The 21,094-nt window shown below is 50.7% G+C and overlaps 1 long non-coding RNA gene across 1 annotated transcript; it reads right to left on the reverse strand.

The window, feature by feature from the left end:
* Positions 1 to 1,176: 1,176 nt before the first annotated feature.
* LOC108583581 lies at positions 1,177 to 10,981 on the reverse strand. Its single transcript, XR_002519344.2, has 3 exons — positions 10,365 to 10,981; positions 8,712 to 10,020; positions 1,177 to 1,692 (listed from the first exon to the last, which is right to left on the reverse strand). It is a non-coding gene; the product is annotated as an uncharacterized LOC108583581 (long non-coding RNA).
* Between the last annotated feature and the right edge of the window lie 10,113 nt (positions 10,982 to 21,094).

Below are 21,094 nucleotides of genomic sequence, written 5' to 3' on the forward strand. Positions count from 1 at the left end.
AGGTACAAGAGCCCCTCCTCCATCTGACCCGTGGGCCAGCCCTCACGCCCCTGCGGCAGTGCTTCCAAAACTCCAGTGCTCTGCCTATCACTGTTCAAAAGTATCTCTACTGATACGTTAGTTTAAATCTAAGCAGACTGATCCTAAAGAGAAATTTCAAATGAATTTTGCACGTGGCACACCAGTAACGCTTGCCACATGCAGACAGGTAACTTTCAGGAATAAATGTCACAGGGCCACATGACACGAGAGCTGACGCAGACGCCTGCTGGAGCTCCAGATCTGGCTCTTGTTGCGAAAAGGAAGTTAGCAAGTGTCAGCTATTGCAGACCCATCATCACGTACCTGTGGCTTGCTCTCGTCCACAGGAGAGGCTGTGCCAGGAAAAGAGGAAGGCACTCCGTAAGTCATTGTGATTTAACACCACATCACCTGGGGATTGTGGCACCCACACAAGCGGCCCTCTACCCATGGGACTGCCCCTTTTAGGACCCTGGTGAAGGAAAATGGTCTTTCCTTGAGCGAATTGTTTCTCCAGACAATTGCACTGCGTCCAGCGCTGGGCTTTCCTTTGGAGTTCAGCTCCCAATATGTGAAACCTGAAGAAATAAATTCTGCTGTTTCAGGCTTCAGGCATGAGAATAACAAGGCTGGGCCCCAATGCTTGTGCTGAACAGTGGGGTGTTGTCAGCACTGCTGGGGGTGCTGCTCATGTACCTGCATGCTGAGGTCTGGGCTGGAGATTCTGTTGCCTTGACGACCGTGATAAAGAAGGCATCAACAAGGCTCACAGGGGAGCACCCCCGCCCCCACCAAGCTGGGGTGGTGGCAGAGGGTACTGCTACAACCTTGACAAACTGTGGCAGCACCCAACAAGGCTACATGGGCACAGATTCTGCACCCCAGCAATTCCACTCCCCAGTGTGCACCCAACACAAATGCCTACATATGTTCATTGAAAGTCACACACTAGAATGTTCAGAGCAGCACTGCTTGTTCACAGCCCCGGCATTCAAAATACACCAAACACCATTCACAGCAGAACAAAAAAATCACATGTTCATGTAAATGGATTGTGTTAGTATTAAGAACAAATGGTCTACACCTGCGTGCAATGCGAATGAGTCCCTTACGCATCGTGTTGCGGGAAAGAAGCCAGACACAAGAGACCCTACGCCGTATGAGTCCATGTATTTAAATTACAAAACAGGCAAAGCTGGCTGATGGTGTTAGAGGTCAGGTTGTGCTTTATCTCGAGGGTAGGTAATGGTGAGAAGGGGCTCAAAGGATCCTTCCCTGCCCTGAGCCTCAGTTTCTTCATCTGTGAAGTGGGAGAAATGCCCTGTGTGGTCAGCACTGCGTGGATCACGTGGGCTGATGTGCACATCTCCTAGGATGCTGGTCACATTCTGTTTCTTGGTCTGGGCACTGGCTTCACAGGTGTGCTCGGTTTGTACAAATGCATCGAGCTGATCATATATGCACTTTTCTGCATGTATATCACATGACTTAAAAATTACGAATAAAAAGAACTAAAAGCCCAGAAGAAGGGCTTAAATAATCTCCCTCCCTCTCCCTCAGTCATCCCTGAGACCCTCAGTCATGCCTGGGACAGCGATGACTGGCACCCCGGCTCTGAGCTCCACACTTTTGAGGTCTCTGCTCTGACTGTCTCCAGAGCTTCATTACTCCCTGCAAATACGTGAGTGAGGAGGGAGAGAAAAAGAGAGAGAGAGGGAGACCAAGAGAGAAAAGAAAAGAAAAAAAGATACAGTGATTATCACTGCAGAGCATGAAACCCCAGTGGAGAAAGAAGCTGATACCACAGGTATCCCTTGTACATAAAGAACCCCTCAATGTGTGTGCAGTGGTATCTCCATGTTACTGAGCTCCAGGAGGAACCCAGAGCCAGGGTTGCCCCAGAAGCCACTCAGCTGAACCTTGCTGCCCTCCCAGAGGTCACAGACCTGTGGTTTCTTGGCTCCACACAGTGCCGTGACAAATTTTAAAAAATTAAGTGTCAATATTCAAAAATATGAAAATGGCACCTAAACGCCTAGATACCCAGTTTCATTTTGGTTGTTTGTTTTAAAACACCAGAAAATCCAGCCACACTGGACTTTACTCCCGAAATGCCCCAGAGCCAAGAACGGGCTCTTTGTGCTTGTTGACCTCGGCTGCCCTTTGTCCCTGTATGACGCTGAGACCCTGTTCTACATAATTGAGTCTGAGAACTCGGTGAGTGCACTTTCATACATAACCATTCTTACTAATCAGCCCCCGGCTGAATAAATTTCCTTCAGGCAAACCTATTCCAACCCAAGTTATTTGCCCATGGAGATTTAAGCGTGAGACCTCTGATCTTCACAACCGAGCCTTGAGAAACACTCCAGGAGCACATCTACGCACTTACACAGAATTACTTTTGAGCCCAGGCCATTTCTTCCCAGGAGCACCCTTAGCTCCCTCCCATGCTCCGGCAAGCAGCATGCCCTCAGCTTTGTCTTCCACCCACCATTCCAGCCACTTCTTCTGACTCGCTGGTGCCAGCGGAGGCCAACGCCCATCCATGGGGAGAGGGCTCCCAAGCTGGCGCAAGGGAGGGACAGGGCACCCAGGAGTGCCCCTGTGCTTGTTTCCTGGAGCTACCTTAACCAAGTGCCACCGACTGGGCAGCTTCGACAGGAGGAATTCATTGTCTCACATCCTGGAGGCCAGAAGTTCCAGACCCAGGTGTCAGCAGGGCTGGCTCCTCCTGAGGCTGCAGTGGGGGAAGTGGGGCGGGGTGGGTGGGGACCGTTCCAGGCCCCTTCCCTGGCTTCTGGTGGTTACTGGTGATTTTTGCATTCCAGGCTTGTGGAAGTGTCACCCCAACCTCTGCCTTCATCTTCACGTGGCTTTCTCCCTGTGTGCATGTCTGTGTCCAAATCTCCCCTTTCTATAAGGACACAGTCATATTAGATCACAGACCACTCTATTCTAGTGCAACCTCCTCTTCACCCAACATTACATCTGCAATGACCCTATTTCCAAATAAGGCCATGTTCTGAGCTGCCAGGAGTTAAGACTTCAGCCTATACATGTTGGAGGGGCACGATGCAGCCCACACTAGCCCCCATCCCAGCATCAGGGAAGACAACATTCAGCCTGGGAGATGGGCGGGAACCAGCTCAGCTTCCATCCATCTCCTAGGCTGTGAAAGGTGGACCGTGCTCCAGGCAGAAGCAACAGCATGTCCAAAGGTCCTGAGGATGTAGCAAAGAAATAAGTACCTTCTGGAATGATGTATGGGGAGGGGACTGAGCCGTAAGAGGTAACCAGGACACGGAAGATGACTGCGCATGTAAGTGTGTCTTGTAAACTCCCAGACACATTCCTATATCCCCAGGGAAAAGCAGCCGAGGGAAAGATCCTCCAGTGTTCCCAGGGACTATCCCTGGGTGGTGCTGGGGCAGCACTCGGGGCTCGGGGGTGGCTGGGAGCGGGAAGAAGGGATCACATCCCTCAGTTACTCCATGGGGCTGTGTCTGCTAGTGCAGAACGGTCCAAGCTGAGCAATTATGAAAACTTTTAAAGGCTTATGCAGCAGCCTCTTCCAGAACGCCTCACTTCAGCCCTCCTCGTAAACAGATTGTAAAGGTGCAATCAGCTCAGAGCCCACTCCGCTGTGATAATCTGATGTAAGCCAGGCACTGATTTATATGCGCCAGTCCAAACAAACATACCTGTAGACCATCAAACTGGAATTTCTTCCATACTTTCTTCTTATGCATTAAGGAACTGCTTTTATTTCTCTTTTGCCGGAGGGAAGTGTTGTATTTATTTCACGGAAAGAGAGAAGCAGTGTGCAAGACGCTAGGTAAAGGGGTGTGCGAAGGGCTGCAGGCTGGGTGGGGGCTATCATCTCTCTGCAGACAGGGCCAATTCGAAGGGAGGGACTGAAGAAGCCTACTGTCCCATGCATGCTTTGTTTGTATTTAAAAATGACTTGTGTTGTGTGTGTTACATGCCAGGTGCTGTTCTGAGCACTCACAAATAGCATGTCAGAGGCTCTTCCATCCCCATTTTGGAGACGGTTAAACTGAGGCAACAGTGATGTCCATTACTCCCCAAATGGAGAGTTGGCTTTTGGTTTCTCTCTGCCTTCTCCTCCCATGCCCCTGAGCTCTTAGGATGTGGATCTAGATGTGCCTTCTTCATCCTGGGTGGTTAACATGTCTAACTCAACACACTACTGTGTTTCACCTGTCTCTCGAGGACATTGACAGGAGCTTGACTTCCAGTTGCCACACCTCCTCCCTGCCCTTCCTCTCCAATAACATTCCTGCAATGCTCACGTTGACTACAACATTGGCTGAAATTCCTCACCACTCCCCAGATCCACTACTTTTGTCATAAGACATTGCAGTTCCCCAGCACCACAGGGACAGAATGCATTTCCCCGTGTCTTAACTTTGAGCTCATCGTGTAACTTGCCTTGGTCAATAGAATGCGGTAGAAGCAATGGCATGCTGGTTCCAAGCCCAGGCCTTAAGGGTCCTCGCATGCTGCTCCCATGTGTCTCTGCTGTCACCATGAGAGGAACATGCTCAGGTTAGCTGACTGACCCCAGGGGCAGGATGAGCCATACCAGCTGAGCCCAACCTGGATTAGCATGCTGCTAAGATATTGTGGTTGTTTCTTGTGTAGCATTTTATGAGCCATAGGTAACTGCTATGATTTTTATTGTAGGAAATTTGATTATTACAGAATAGAATGAAGAAGACCAAGTCATTTGTAGTTGTATTACCCAGAGAGCGTCTCTGAGCATTCTGGTATTTTTTCTTCTGCTGTCTTTCTCTGTGTATGTGTGAATGCAACTGTGAGTTTACAAAATGAAATCCCACTGCATGCATATTTTATGGATGTGCTCATCTCATTAGTCTTGTCCTCCACCCCAGCATTTCCATCCTCAGTCATCAACAAGGAATCTCTTGTTGAATTTCTTCAGATGCACCCGCACCCTCAGGACCTTGGCACGTGCTGCCTGGCTGCCTGGAATTCTCTCCTCCCTCTTCTTTAGCTGAGTCAACGCCTGCTGGTCTCTCAGGCCTTGCCCACTTGAATGTTGCCTTCCCTGACCCTTTCAGTCTTGGCTGGAGCCTTCCAGTCTCTGGTGTGCCCATAGCTCCCTGTCCTCATGATTTCCTTAATTACCTGCCTTGTGTGTGCCTGGGGACTTGTCCGGATCCTTCTCTAGACTATGAGCTCTGTGGGGGAAGGGACTATGTCTTGTCCAGCGTCCCCTGTGAGGGCAGCCCCTGGCACACAGAATGCATAGGCACACACTATTTGAGAAGTGGAGTTATGACCTGATAATGTAACATGATATCGATGGAACATGACAAAATGAGCTATTTTTCCTGTCATTAAAGGCCAGCTTGCTTCTCAATGGAAAATTGCCACGGGCTTTAAGGGATGCCTGGCATTTCACGTGGTTAGAGGGAGATCTTTCTGCCTGTTTTCCTAAGCCAGGGCTTGAAGAATACTTACATGAAATGATGGAACACTTTCCCAGATAAGCAGTTCTATGATTGTGCCCTGCCATCTCCCACTCTCAACCATCTTGGTTGCTAACTCTTGCAGCCTAAAGCACTTTCATCATAGTGCTTCCTCTACTCAGTAAACTTCAATGGCTCCCCAGTTCCCAGCAGAGTGTGTAGCCTGACCGATCACTTGGACAGTGGGTAGGAATGGAGTCATGGTCAAGGTAGAGGCTGGGAGGAGATAAGATGAGCAGGGCTGTTCCTTGGCTCCTTGTGGTCACTGGCTCCAGGACAGGTCTTTCTTGGGACTGTACATGCCTATTAGAACTGAACAGGAAGCCAGCCTCTTGTTTCTCCATCAGCAGGGCTGGGAGACCTCCAGAAAGCTGTAGTGAGTGCAGAAATGAGCAGCTGTTCTTCAAGGAGGCTGGCCACTGCTGACTTGGAACCAGTGGCCCTGGTACGTGCAGGGTCCTGACCATGATACAACCAGAACCCTGGTCCACTCCGGTCTATGTGCTCTGGGTCCCCAGTGCTTCTGTCTCTGACTTTGGGGAGTCATGGACTACCTTGCTTTAGTCTCATCCTTCTTTGTTCTTTGCCAGGCAATCCTTGCAACCACAAAGTCTGCCTTCCTGATGGGTTAGTGCCATCCTGACTCTGTCCTGCTGGAGGACTTTCTTGGCCACTGCATCTGAAGGAGAGTAGCTGGGTGGGGAGTACTGGGGGCCTGGAGGTCTGGCTAGAATGCCGGCTCTGAGCGTGCCTACCATGTCCCCACCCCTTACTTGGCCTTCCCAGTCGATGCTGGCTCAGTGCTTCTCAAGCTGCCACATGCACACCCAGTATGCAGATGTCACTGAAATGCAGATTCTGATTCTGCAGGTCTGGGGTGAAGCCTGGGACTCTGCATTTCTATCAGGAGGCTGATGTTGCTGGTGCCTGGCTATTCATTGAGTGCCAGGCTCTGGCCCATTTCCAGCGACGTCTAGGCTTGAGGGCTTTTCCCCAAACCACACCGGGCTGCCAATACCCAGTGCGGCAGGCCTCATGCCGTGAGGAGCATATAATTCTCAGGCCTCATGTGGAGAGGAGCATACAACTCTCGGGAGGTGGCCTGCGAGCACTCCTGCTCCCTCGCCCCTCGGGCAGAGTATTCCAAGGCATGGACTTTGCACCGTTTTCCCATTTCCCTGCAGGAGCAAGCTCTCATCACGCAGTGGGGCAGCTGCATGAAGAACACTCTGCGTGCAGGTCTACCTTCGCCTCTGCGCTCACACCCCAGTCCCCTACGGTGTCCCCTGAACACTCTGCGTGCAGGTCTGCCTTCACCTCTGCGCTCACACCCCAGTCCCCTACGGTGTCCCCTGAACACTCTGCGTGCAGGTCTGCCTTCACCTCTGCGCTCACACCCCAGTCCCCTGCACCTCCTGAATAAACAACTTGTGCTTGAAGTCTTGCCTGCTCCTGGAAGAACCCAAACTGGGATGCTGCTAGGGGTTTAATTGTGTCCCCCAACCCCCAGTCTCCGTGCATGTGACCTTATTTGGAAACGGTCCTTGCATCTGGAATCCAGTTAAGATGAGGTTACACTGTACTAGGAAGGGCCCTCAGCTGCTGGATGGTGTTCTCACAAGAGGTTTGTGGAGGTGAATTCTTAGGGAGTAAGAATGCTTTGGGAGCCATGTAAAAGTCTGGGAAGATCCACATGCGCTGACAGAAGAGATGTTCGTGCAGGACTCGGCAAGGGAAAAAGGAAGTTGCAGGAAATACATGCATGATGTGACACCATTTCTGCTCAAATAAATACCACGTGGTGTCTTTCCATATAAATAAAACAGTAGGAAAGGCAGGACACACAGGCACTGTTGAGCAAGCAGGGCGCAGCTCGGGATGAGTGATGCCGAGCATGCCTCCCTGCTCACTTGACTCACCCTCTTACCGTGTGAATTCATAGAGAGCACGACTCTCCTTACAATTTAAAAATCAATAGGGCTGGGCACGGTGGCTCGCTCCTGTAATCCCAGCACTTTGGAAGGCCAAGGCCGGTGGATCACTTGAGGCCAGGAGTTCGAGACCAGCCTGGCCAACATGGTGAAAACCTGTCTCTACTAAAAATACAAAAACTTGGCCAGGCATGGTGGTGGGCACCCGTAATCCCAGCTATTTGGGAGGCTGAGGCAGGAGGATCACTTGAACCACGGAGGTGGTGGTTGCAATGAGCCAAGATCGTGCCACAGTACTCCAGCCTGGGTGACAGTGAGACTCTGTCTCAAAAAAAAAAAAAAAAAAAGAAAGAAAAGAAATCAATAGAAAAATACAAGCGATGCCATAGACTTAAAAAGCTAATGACACAGTTTCAAATTATTATATAAAATTAAATTATACTCAGTAACTCTTAAATTCAGTAAAGTAGGTGGTAAAATAGCCTGCAGAGTGTGAATTTAATGTGTGTCTGTGCATCTGTAGTATGTATCTATCATCCATCTCTATTTGTCTTTCAGTGATCTATATCTATCTATCCACCTGTTTGTCTGTCTGTATCGATCTAGGGAAGAGAAAGAGCTTGGGATCTGCCTTTGTTTGTTCACATACCAAAATGGGAACTGCGCTTTTCTGGATTCTTCTTTCAGTGCTTTTCTGAGTTTAGATTTGTGCACAATGAGCATCTGGCACTTGCACAATTTTTACAAGCTCCTAGGCCCCCCCAGCTCCTGGGTACAGGGTGTCAGGCACCTCGGCAGGACTGAGAGCGGGAACACGGTCATCCTTCTGGTGCAGCCGTGAGGGCAGCCATGGCGACTTGACCCCCGGGGCTTTTTATGTCCACTGATGGGGGCAGATGCCACTCACTCCTTGGCAAGCAGCTCACCCAGCTTGTGCTCTCTCTGTACACAGGCTCAGCGTCCTGGGTCAGAAAGCAGCCTCAGTTCCCCCCTCCTTCTTGCCAGAGGTGGTTGAAGGTGGAGAGGAATGGGGTCTTTTGGGGAGGACTTGTGGGATGAGAAGAGGATGAAGCTGAGACTGTCAGGGTCCTGCCATGTGGCAGGGGGAGGAAGCAGGAGTAACGGGGGGCAGGTGGAGAGGGGATAAAAGAAGCGGGTGCCTCCTGCAGCCACACTGGGAGTTGACCCTCTCCACCCATGCTTCAGGCACTCAGGCGCTCATCCAGGGATCATCCCGTACCTCAGACTCGCCAAGAACTGTCCAGCCCCAGGGCCTTTGCAAGCGCTGGTCGCGCTGCCTGGGATGCCCGCTCCCAGCTCATCACGTGGCTGGCTCTTGCTCTTTCATTGGTCTCAGCCCAGTGGCCTCTTTCTCATTAGAGAGGCCGCCCCTGCCTGCCCTGGCTGGCCGTCCCCTCCCCCACAATGACTCTATGACATCATCGTGTTCCTTCTCCTCGGAGCCCTCAGACCCTCTGAAATCCTCTGGTCTGTGTTTTCTTTCCTGTGTCTCTATCTCTCTCCCCACTAGAAGGCAGGCCCCAGGAGGGCAAGGACCCGGCCTGTCCAGCTCCCAGCCACAGCCCCAGGGCCGGGCGTGCAGTAGATGCTCAACAAGGCTTCTTGCCTCCCACCGGCCTCTCCTCCCTCCAGGGAGACAGGACTTGGGGGTGTTGTTGGGGTCTAAACGACGCAAAGGAAAGAGACACTGAAGTGGGTGAGCTGGCCTCACACTGCACTTCCTGCTAGAGTTCAAAGTCAGCCCTGCCCCTGGAACTGCCGTGGCCAGTTTAGATTGTTCCAGAATCCCGCTGCAGGCTGTTCAAAAGGCTCCCAGCTGCTATCAGGAAATAGCTCAGGAAGGTCTCCGCTAAACACCAAGAAACTGAGATGCAATCAGCTGGCCTGGAATTCAGGAAAGTGCTGGTTCTGAAATTGAGGCCAGAAAGAACATGTCTCGGGGCGAGAAGATGTGAACCTGCCAACCAGCCCGTGTTCTTTTTCAACCTGTCCCGCCACATGTTGTGCCACGTCCATGCCTCCTGTCCCGCCATCACCCCAGGAGGTGGCAGATGGGGACCCTGCTCCGTGGGGAAGCAAACACTCAGTGACTGCTACCCCTGCCCGCTGGCGTCCACCCGTAATCTCTCAGTTGTGGTCTGAAAGGCCAAACATGAACCAGGATTTTCCATTATGGTTGCAATTTTGGCTTGTAATTTTATCACTCGAATCTAAATCCACTTCAGAAATGCCATAAACTAATTGTCACTGAATAAACTGAAACTTTTGAGGAGTTTATAAAAGTGATTTAGTGGGAGAAAGAAAGGAAAATAGAAAACAAATGTTGCCCACAGAATTGTTGGCAAAAAGGTAAAAACTCTCTGTTTCTTTTGAAAGCATTCCCTCGTCTGGGAGCAATCCCTGCCCATCGTGGCTTCAGGGCCCAGGCCCTGAGACTGTGTTTGTCTTGGAGCTGGTGGGGTTGATTTCACATTTGTCCCTGGGAAGCTGATTGAGGCAGTATCGGCAGTGAGGGCAGGGGTAGGTTCCTTAGAAAATAAATGGCCACAGATCAGATCCAATCCTTATCCCACAGAATGAACCGGGTTTCCTTGATTAAAAATAATAATAATAACAAAATGAATGTTGGGGTTAAGTAAATGTGAGCTAATTACTAAGCTGTGACCACGTTCACAGTTTCTGAGGCTAAACACTTCAACGCGCCTTGTCAGTTTATGTTAGGCAATAATTTGAATGACTACTGGTTAGCTGTTTCACTTCATTCATATTAAGAAACAGTATACAAAGGGTATAAAGTGATCAGCTCTGTTTACGCTGAGGAGGAGGGTTATAAAATCAGCTAACGGAGTGGGGCAGAGGGGAGAGTGCTCACGGTTTTTGACGGGCTTCTGACGATTGTTTAGGAGGGAAAATCGGAGAAACTTGTAAAGGTAGACAGACTGGGAACAGTGAAATGAAGCAAAGCCCTCAACGGCATTTCCAGCATGGACCAGGGCAAGAGGAGAGAGTTTCCCTGGGATACATAGCTTGTCAATAAGAAAGAGCCTACAAAACACTCCAGGTCAAAAGGAGCAAGATTCAGGATCAGTTGAACCCTTGCAAGATCCACAAGTGCTGAACTGCAGCATTCTTGGTGCCCGCTGAGGTGGGAGTCAGGGTTGTTGTGAAATTCTGAGCTTCCTGGTTGGCTGAGGAGAGGGGGCTCAGGGGAAAGGTCTTCCCCCCACCACTGCCTCAGAGCAACCCCAAAACCTCACAGCTTTGAACCCCAGGATTCTCAGGTCTTCTGCCAAAATGCAGACACGCTGGTGTCAGAAATCAGCCTGGAGTCCCAGGAGCAGCATCTCACATCTTTACGGCAACACAAAACAAAGCAACACAAAAACAGCAAATGCAAATATATCTTCTTCAGGATAGGCCTCAACTGAATGAGCAGAGAGGGGCATGTTCCTTAAACCGGTGGTTCTCAAAAGGTGGTATCTGGACCAGCAGCAGCAGCGCCACCTGGGTACAGACCAGAGGATTCCAGACCCCTGAAGGCTCCAAGGAGAAGGAACACAGTGATGTCACAGGGTCATTGTGGGGGAGGGGGTGGGCCAGCCAGGGCAGGCAGGGACAGCCTCTCTGACGAGGAGGCCACTGGGCTGAGACCAATGAATGAGAAGGAGCCAGTCACGTGGTGAGCCAGAAGAGGGCATCCCGGGCAGTGGGTCCAGCATGTGCAAAGGTCCTGGGGCTGGACAGTTCTTGTGGGTATTTGAGGTACAGGATGATCCCTGGATGAGCGCCCGAGTGCATGAAGCATGTGTGGAGAGTGTCAGCTCCCAACACGGCTGCAGGAGGGAGTTGTTTAATGAATTTCAGCTCTGCAGGATGAAAACAGTTTGCGCGTTAGAAATACACATTCTCAGCTCCACCCCGGCCCTGTCACAGACCCTCCAGGGAACCCTCATGCAAGCCAAAGTCTGAGATTGGCTGCTCTCAACCACCGGGTGTTTCCCCAGGTCCCCTCTGGGTGAATCTCAGATGTAGCTTGGGGAGAGCGAATACAGAGGCTGACCCCTGGCAAACCCTTCCCTCTGATACTCAGCGTTCAGTTCCATGAAATGGGCTCCCTAAGTCCAACCTCACAGACCCCGTAGGAAAGAGCAGATGGAATCTCCGAGGGCACCAGCTATACACGGTGATGGAAGGACCAATGCGTGCTCTCAATGCCACCGCAGACCACAGGCCAGTGCCCTTCATGCCTCAATCGTCGCTCCTTCTCTGTCCAACATGGGCCCTTCTTTCTGTCCTCCTCTTTCTTTAGGCCTTTCTCTGTCCCTCACGGCTGGCCTTGCCCCGTCCTGGGCTCTGTGGAACTGGTGCACGCCTCTGCGAGGGGGTGAACCTTGGCTCTGCCCCTTTTCTGACTGAGGAAGCTGCTTGGCCTTTCTGTATCTCAGCTGATCTCTAAAATGGGAGTGAAAATCTCTAAACTCATCGGCCGCAGTGAGAATTAGAGAAGACGCAGCACCCTGCTATCTGCCTGGCATGGTCGCCGTCCGCCAACAGTGCCTATCAGTTATTATCCACCAGTCATGCTCTGAAACCCTCCACCCACCTAAACGTGTGAGACCTCTGCGACAGTCCCATCCTAGAGCTCCTTACGACCTCATTGGTTGAGCCCATGGGTTCCTCTGTTTCTTAGATATCACCATTTTTCTTTCATGCGTGATTGTCTAGAACCAGGTACCTGTAAACAGGAGCACCTGCTCCAGAGCATCCTCTATTCTAATTTCTCGGCATCTCCCATTTGTGGTTTCCCATGAGAAATGAGCTTGCGGCTGTGGGCAGCCTCCCTGGGCTGTCTTCTTCCTGCTCACGTGGGATCAGGCTCAGAGCTGGAGGTCACGGCCTGCAGGGCTCCCCGGGAGAAGCACTGCCCAGGATGCTCTGGGGGGATGAAAAGTTCTAGATTGGGCCATCCAGGGTTCCAGTCAGCAGGCATTAGCCACGCGTGGCTGTGTTCTTGAAGGGTGGCTCAGAAGCCAGAGAGGTGCATTTTTATTTTATGTAATCTGAATTGAAGTGTAGACAGACACCTGTGGTTAGCAGCTTCCAAAGGGGACTGCAGCCCTGGGGAGCATCCCACTGCGTCCAGGCTGCGCTCCCTGAGCCCCAAAGCTTCTAGCAGGTGCTTTCAGGGTTGCACCTTAGAGACAGAAAGCAGGAAAGGTCGGTCGGCAGGGCTTTGCGGCCCCACCTTCTACAGAGCACATGTGTTCTCATCCACGCCCCAAGCTGTTTGAAGAAAGCTTAGGAAAGGAATGATGAGACCCCTGACTTCAGTGAGACCTTTGCTGAACACATAAGGAAACAGAGAGGGTCATGAAATGAAAGAACTCACACAGCCACCCCTCCTTCAGTGGGGAAAACGAGCCTGGGAACATGCTCAAGCCCCTTTGGAGTGGGGAGTGGGAAGATGACGACAAGGGGTTCTTTGTGGACCCCAGTTCCTTGTGGACCCCGGTCCCTGACCCCACGGAGCGGGGACCCCAAGGGCAGTGAGGGGCAGAGTGGGTTTGTACCGGGCACTGAGACCCCAAGCTCCCTCTCTCTGGCCATGGCTGTGGGGGTCCCCAAGTGGAAGTGGAAGAGGGAAACTGAGGAAAACAAAATGGTCCTGCTTGAGAGGGGCAGCATGGGCTGCTTTCTCCTCCCCCACCAGCTGGTCCAGTGAGCCTCATCTGTTCTCACGCTGCTAATACAGACAGACCCGAGACTGGGGAATTTATAAAGGAAAGAGGTTGAATGGATTCACAGCTCCACATGGCTGGGGAGGCCTCACACTCACGGCAGAAGACGAAGGAGAGGCAAAGGCGGGTCTTACGTGGCAGCAGGCAGGAGAGCTTGTGTCAGGGAATTCCCATTTATAAAACCATGAGATCACGTGAGACTTACTCACGACCACGAGAACAGCATGGGGGAAACTGCCCCCATGACTCAATGATCTCCACTGGGCCCTGCCCTTGAAACGTGGGGATTATTACAATTCAAGGTGAAATTTGGGTGGGAACACAGCCAAACCATACCAGAGCCTTTGAGAGGTGTCGAGGCTGCCACCCCAGCTGAATTTATCAGCAGAACAGGAAGCGGGCTGGGAAGGGCTGTAACTTTCTTGCTCTGTGATCCAAGCTGAGACACAAATGTTTGTTGAAAGGGACTGGGGTCAAACAAGCCTGGGTTCAAATGCCGTCCAACCCTTGCTTGTTCTGTGACCTTGGAAGTCAGTTCCCTTCTCTGAGCTTCCACTGTCTAATCTGTAAAATGGGGACAAAATATAAAATGGAAAACTACAAACCGGGAAGTTGGAAGTCATACGCTTTCTGATTTCAAAAGTTACTAGAAAACAATGACAATCAAAACACTGTGGTCCTGACATACATACAGACAGACAGATAGACAGACTAATGGGACAGAACACTGAGCCCAGAAAGAAGCCCTTTGACTTCTTTGACATTCAAGCATCTTGAGCCAAGACCTTTCAATGGGGAAAGGGCAGTCTCTTCAACAAATGGTATTTGGAAAACTGAATACCTCATGCAGAAGAATGAAGTTGAGCCCTTATCTTACACCAGATACAAAACATTAACTCAAAATGGATCAAAGGCATTACCATAAGAACTAAATGTAAAAATTAAACTATAAAACTCTTAGAAGAAAACAGCGAGGGAAAGCTTCACGATGTTGGACTTGGCAGTGACTTCTTGGACATGACACCCAATGAACAGGCAAGAAAACAAAAAACAAATGAATGCAAACACGTGTGCACAAATATCCACAGAGCGCTATTCCTAACAGCCAAATGCTGAGAGCAACGAAAATGTTCACTGACAGGAGAATGGATAAACAAAACATGGTCCATCCATACGGTGGAATATTATTCAGCCTTAAAAAGGAAGGAAATTCTGACACCTGCTATGATATGAGTGAGCCTTGAGGATATGGTGTCGAGTGAAACAAACCACTCATAAAAGGACAAACATTGTATAATTCTACGGACATGACTTGCCTAATGTCAGCAAATTCTCAGAGATAGAAAATAGCGGTGGTGGGGGGCTGCACAGGGTTACGGGGATGGGGGTGGTGTTTAACAGGGACCTTCCTGAGCTATTTCCTGACAGCAGCTGGGAGCCTTTTGAACAGCCTGCAGGGGGATTCTGGAACAATCTAAACTGCCCATGACAGTTCCAGGGGCAGGGCTGACTTTGAACTCTAGCAGGAAGTGCAGTGTGAGGCAGCTCACCCACTTCAGTGTCTCTTGCCTTTATGTCGTTTAGACCCCAACAACACCCCCAAGTCCGGAGAGGCCGGCGGGAGGCAAGAAGCCTTGTTGAGCATCTACTGCACGCCCGGCCCTGGGGCTGTGGCTGGGAGCTGCACACGCCAGGTCCTTGCCCTCCTGGGGCCTGCCTTCTAGTGGGGAGAGAGAGAGAGACACAGGAAAGAAAACACAGACCAGAGGATTTCAGAGGGTCTGAGGGCTCCAAGGAGAAGAAACACGATGATGTCATAGAGTCATTGTGGGGGAGGGGACGGCCAGCCAGGGCAGGCAGGGGCGGCCTCTCTAATGAGAAAGAGGCCACTGGGCTGAGACCAATGAAAGAGAAAGAGCCAGCCACGTGATGAGCTGGGAGCGAGCATCCCAGGCAGTGCGACCAGCGCTTGCAAAGGCCCTGGGGCTGGACAGTTCTTGGCAGAGTCTGAGGTACGGGATGATCCCTGGATGAGCGCCTGAGTGCCTGAAGCATGGGTGGAGAGGGTCAGCTCCCAGTGTGGCTGCCGGAGGGAGTCGTTTAATGAGTACTGAGTATCAGTTCTGCAGGATGGAAACAGTTTTCAAATTGGACAGAGGCGATGGTGGTCCACTAACGTGAGTGGACCCAATGCCACTGAAATGTTCACTTTAAAAAAGTTAAAATGGCAAGGTTTACATTAAGTATATTTTGCCACAATAAAAGGAAAAGAAAAAATATAATAACTGTATGAAGTTGAGATGAAATGATGCAACTAATAATTTAGTTTGATTAGCAAAGAGTAGACACTCACATATTTAAATATAACCATCATTATGATGGTATCCTGTCAGTGCTGGGGGATGATTTATGAGGGAGGTTGAAGACGAGAAGGAAGAGGAGACAAAGGGAATCAGCTTCTATTATCCACAGCAGGATGCCTCTGGAGTTGTTTGAAGTAGAAAGGTAGTCTATGTGATCCCATTTATATTGTAACATTGATTGACCAGGTCTTTAAAATTACAGAGTACTAGATAGACCCAACTCAGCCTGTCCTAGTAATCACGACTCCTTGAGTATTTGTGAGACTTCTGGTACGTTCTCTATAGTCTCAACATTGGAACTGACTGAACCATGTGATACACATTAAATCCAGGGTCTGGACACCTCCCAGGCCACCTCCGTCATTTCACAAGAGCCAGGTCATCTTCTCAGTGCTTGTGAGCATCCCTTCACACTCGATCCTTCCCACACACCTGCCAAAGGGAAGGAGGCAGGGACCACCTAAGAACACCAAGAAAGAGGCAGCATGGTCCTCCTGCCCTGGAGGCTGTTACCATCCGGAACACCCCGCCCTGAAAGTAAGACCACCTACCATCTGGGCTTCTGTCTCACACGGGGCATGGCCTCTCAGTGGCCAACTGTTTTTAATAAGGGTCTGCCAGTTCTGATGGGATTGCACAGACATGGGGAAGGGGAGAAAGGAGACAGGACTTTGTGCTTGAGCTGTTCATCCCTCCAACAGCAGTGCCGGTGTCATGGTTGATGGGCAAAATTCCTACAGATGCCTTCTCTTAGAAACTCACTTCCCCTGGAACCAGACACAGGCTTCTCCAGGAAACAGCTCACTACCTGACACAGTCCCCAACCCCCCTCTGTCTTCTTTTCCCTTCTGCCTGGGAGAGTGTTTTGGGCCACTGCCGAGAGAGACAGAGAGAGAGAGAGAGAGACACACAGAGAGAGAGAGAGAGAGACCTTAGGCTGTGCACTGAGTATAGCATCTATGTTTACTAAGGAACCAAGAGTCCCTCTCTTGAAAAAGAAAGAGAACAGGATTTTTTTTTTTTTTCTTTCCTGTGAAAGCCATCGCTGTGGCTCGGGCCATCAGAAGCATACTAGGTTTATCTAAAGCCCCCAGAGGGCCTGCACAGCCCACTTTGCTTCTCCATGGCTTAAGGGGACTCCTCAGGCACCCTGGGCTTTTCCTCTGACCTGAAAAAAACCCCTGCTGTCCATGCAGATCTGGACTGTCACCCAATCCCCCGTCTGCTGAGACCCCTAATAGGATATCTGGCAGTGAGAGACGGCATCTGATCTTATCAGTTTCTTCTCTGGCAAGCCTGGCTCCACCAAAATAACTTTTATCTGGAAATAAAATAATGCAATTAATGTCCTGACTGTCTGATACCCTCTCAAGTGATCTCAGCTCTGATGATTTCATGGGGGGCCCCCTGTCTGCTAATTGCCCAGAGCATTTATTAAGTCAAAGGCATTTGGTTGGGAAACAAAGCCAGTGAGTGCACAAGGATCTTATGCAATGAAATGAATACACAGCACGGTTTTTTTTTTTTTTTTTCGTTTTCTCTTTCTCTATTTGGATCTAAAATGGCTCCTTTCCCCGCTCCCCACCCCTTCCCGGGGCAGGAAAAGTGCATGCCCCTCGCAAGCGTCCTGACTGCATTTACGTCACCTAGGAATTTTCTTTTTCTGGCTTACTCTCTGGCATCACCCGGCCGGCCGAGAGGCTCCAGGAAAATCGTAAACCCTGTTGAATGGCACCACAGTAACGGCCAGTCCCATCGGAACACGCTTGTGCTTTTTGTCTTGTAATGTCAAAATCAACTTGGCCGGGAACTTGAAGCTGCCAGCTGTGTGCCGGTTTGACTTTCCGTGTTTCTGAGTGGGGGTGGGCTGCAAAGTGGGGAGGGCTGAGCAGGCCCCAGCAAGCTCACTCCGGGTCCTTGGGGGGCTCAAATCAGGCTGCCTGGCATGGGATTGCCTCGACGGCTCTGAGAGCCCGTCCAGAACCTTCTTATACTCACGTAGGGCTGGTGCAGCGCACACAGGAAGCCCTGGATGCAGATGAACTTGGTCAGCCTGCCTCTGCCAGGAATAGCTGTGTGACCTTTAGGGAAGCAGTTCGTCTCTCTGGGTTTCAGTCTCCTTGTCTGTAAAACGAGGAGAGACTGGAATGGGTTAGGAGTTTTCAGCTCATCTCATCCTGGGACCTTATTTTCTAAGGAAACCTTCCCGAGATGTGTCATTTGTAAAACAGAGAACAGTTGAGATCTTCTGTTTGAAGCAGATGGTTGGTAGCTCAGTCTCATCTGCTAAGTACTCCTGCCTTCTTTTCCAGGAAGATTCTGGGGGTCAGACCACCAAATGCTCTCTGAGGGGAATTTCAAGCTTGCGCTTCTGTTTTCTATGATTTGCCAAAACCAGCTTCATTCAGTCAGTCAATCTGTATCTACTGATCGACCTGTATCAAGTTTGTCCAACCCAAGGCTCTGGGGCCACATGTGGAAGGAGAGCTTTGAATGTGGCCCAACAGAAATTCCTAAACTTTCTTAAAACATTGTGATTTTTTTCCTCATTTGCTTTTTTTTTTTTAGCTCATCAGCTACGGTGGGTGTTCATGTATTTTATGTATGGCCCAAGACAATTCTTCTCTTTTCTTTTTTTCTTTTTTTTTTTTTTTTTTTTTTTTTTTGAGAAAGAGTCTGCCTGTCGGGCCCAGGCTGGAGTGCAGTGGCGGATCTTGCTCACTGCAAGCCCGCTCTCCGGTTCACGCCATTCTCCTGCCTCAGCCTCCCGAGTAGCTGGACGACAGGTGCCCGGCCACCCTGGCCCCGCTAGCTTTTTTGTATTTTTAGTAGAGACGGGTTTCACCGTGGTCAGCCAGGATGGTCTCATCTCCTGACCTCGTGATCCGCCCATCTTGGCCTCCCAAAGTGCTGGGATTACAGGCTTGAGCCACCGCGCCCGGCCAATTCTTCTCTTTTCAATGTGGCCCAGCCAGGGAAGCCAAAAGAGGACACCCCTGATGTATATCTCCTACCTAGATATCAACTAGGTTTGCCCTTATTTAATGCCAAACTTCAACATGTCTGAGAGTCCCCTGGAGAATTGTTCAAACACGGACTTCCGTGCCCCACCCCTGCAGTTTCTGATTGATTGGGGTCTGGGTTGTGGATTTCTAGCAAGCTCCCAGATGAGGCCGATGCCGTGGTTCCAGCTTACCCCCTGAGGATCCCCAAATCCTCTTCCACATTGGCTCACAGAGAGGCTTTCCTCACCTTGATTTTAGACATTTTAGCAGAAACCAAAGTGTGAAGGACAAGAACGGTGCTCTCTATTTCCCACATGCACAGAAAGGAAGAGTCAGAACGGATTGTGTCCAGTTTTGAAGCCTCTGTGCTGCCCTTTGGGGCCCAACAGCATTGTGTCATGGGACACTCGCATTTACTAAATATTTTTTCTCTTACAATTAGGGCATAAAAGTCTGACTAGTTGTAGTTAATCAGATGAGGGTTCACACCCCCTATAGCCCAGTCCCATCCCATGCTGGGTGAGCAGCTAGCGGAATTCTCACACATCCATAAGGGACAGGTGCCACCATGTCCCTCACGGTGTCATTTATGGTGGTGAGAGCTGAGGAGCCCACCACTGGGACAGCGGACAGTATAGCATGGGGGCGCCCCCATGGAGTGAGGGGTGCCAGCTAGGGACAGTGCATATGGACCCAATAGAGTGGGTGGGTCTTACTAATTTGCTCAGGGGTAGGGTGGGAGGGGAGAAAAATAGAAGGAAATATTTAACACAAGACCGTTTGTGCAAATTATTTCCACACTAAGAACACACTTTAGACCCGTTGGAACCGTTGTCCACATAGTGAGAAGGAATGAGAGTAGGAAACCCTCAGGAAGGGGACTGGAGAAATAAAACGAGAGAGGGGCTCCCTTGGACCAGTGATGAAAATGGTGCACCAGCAGCCAAGGGCTGTGATTTGTTGGCCGTCTGCACCTGAGTTAAGAAATCAACACAGAAAAAGTGAAAAACTGAAAACGTGGGTCTTGGGCATTCACAGACAGTGCTAACGACTTCTTTCCCTCCAGCCTCTTTGCAGCTGTGCAACCTCCATTGTCCGTTCTCATCACGTGGGACAGCCTAAGCCCTGACTCACGTCGGCCTCCTCCTGTATTATCCACAGTGGCCAGGGTGGCTCTGTCAGCCCGCCCTCCTCTGTGTCCACAGTGGCCCGGGAGTGGCTCTGTCCCGGCGCCCGCCCTCTCTGTGTGTCCACAGTGGCCAGGGTGGCTCTGTCCCGGCGCCCGCCCTCCCTGTGTGTCCACAGTGGCCAGGGTGGCTCTGTCCCGGCGCCCGCCCTCCCTGTGTGTCCACAGTGGCTAGGGTGGCTCTGTCCCGGCGCCCGCCCTCTCTATGTGTCCACAGTGGCCGGGGAACTTGGGGGCATGGCCGGTGGAAAATCAGAGAAAAGAGTGACTCATCCAGGTTCCTTTTTCCTTTGTTCTCTTCCCCTTCATGATCAGGGATGACTGTGGCTAATTTCCTTTGTGCGGTTTTAGAGAAAAGTCGGTTTGTAGTGAACTCATGGTTCATGAACCTGGCCACATCAGTTTCAATCAAGGCACTTGTTTAAAAAACCAACAAAACCACTAAATTCCCAGGGTCCACTCCATATCAGATTCTCTGGGACTGGGATTAAAGAATCTGCAGTTTTGTGTGTGTGTGTGTGTGTGTGTGTGTGTGTGTGTGTGTGTGTGTGTGTGCTTCTTTTGTAAATGTTTCCTTAAGTTTTCAGGTGTTGAGGATGAAACCCAAGTGGGAACTGGGCTTGTGCCCCCCACCTGTACACTCTGCAGGTGCTGAGATGGGGCTCCTCTGCGCCCCCTGGTGGTGAGGACAAGGGGCGCTCCGCCCTCCCGGATGGGAGAACCCAGCCCGGGGTCAGGTAGGAGACCCCCACAGAAGCCATGTCTGCCATTCTACCAGATGGGTGGGGCGAAACCACCGCTCCACTGCAAGAACATTCCAGCCCTTGCTTTTTTATCCCGCCCTGTATTTCACTGCCACAGGCATTATCTCCTTCAATCTCATTTGTCTTCCACAGGTGCCTTTCCAGAGTCCCAAGGAGCGATTTTTATGGTGGAATTAAAGCCCCGTGTCAAGACATCAGGGAGATGTTTTGTGGGAGACGCTTTTTCTCCCTTTCCCTCACATCTGTTCAAGCCTGTGCTCAGGCCAGGTTCCCTGATCTGACTTCACTGCCCAGAGGCCTCCCTGGTGAGGCCTAAGAAACAGGACAGGGATTGTGCCGACATCTTGGCTAATGGGAAGACACCAGTGCTGCATGGGAGACAGGCTTCTCAACGTCTTGTCCTGGGGGCTAGATCACTACTACATTGTTTGTTATGTCCAAAAAAATGCAGAGACTACACATGAGCCAGGGCAGTGCTGGGGGCAGGTATCCACCCGTGGGTGAGCAGATATGGCCCTGCCCTCCAGAAACTTAGAGTCTACTGGG

Source organism: Papio anubis, chromosome 18 (assembly GCF_008728515.1).
Source record: "Papio anubis isolate 15944 chromosome 18, Panubis1.0, whole genome shotgun sequence".
Taxonomy (NCBI): Eukaryota; Metazoa; Chordata; class Mammalia; order Primates; family Cercopithecidae; genus Papio; species Papio anubis.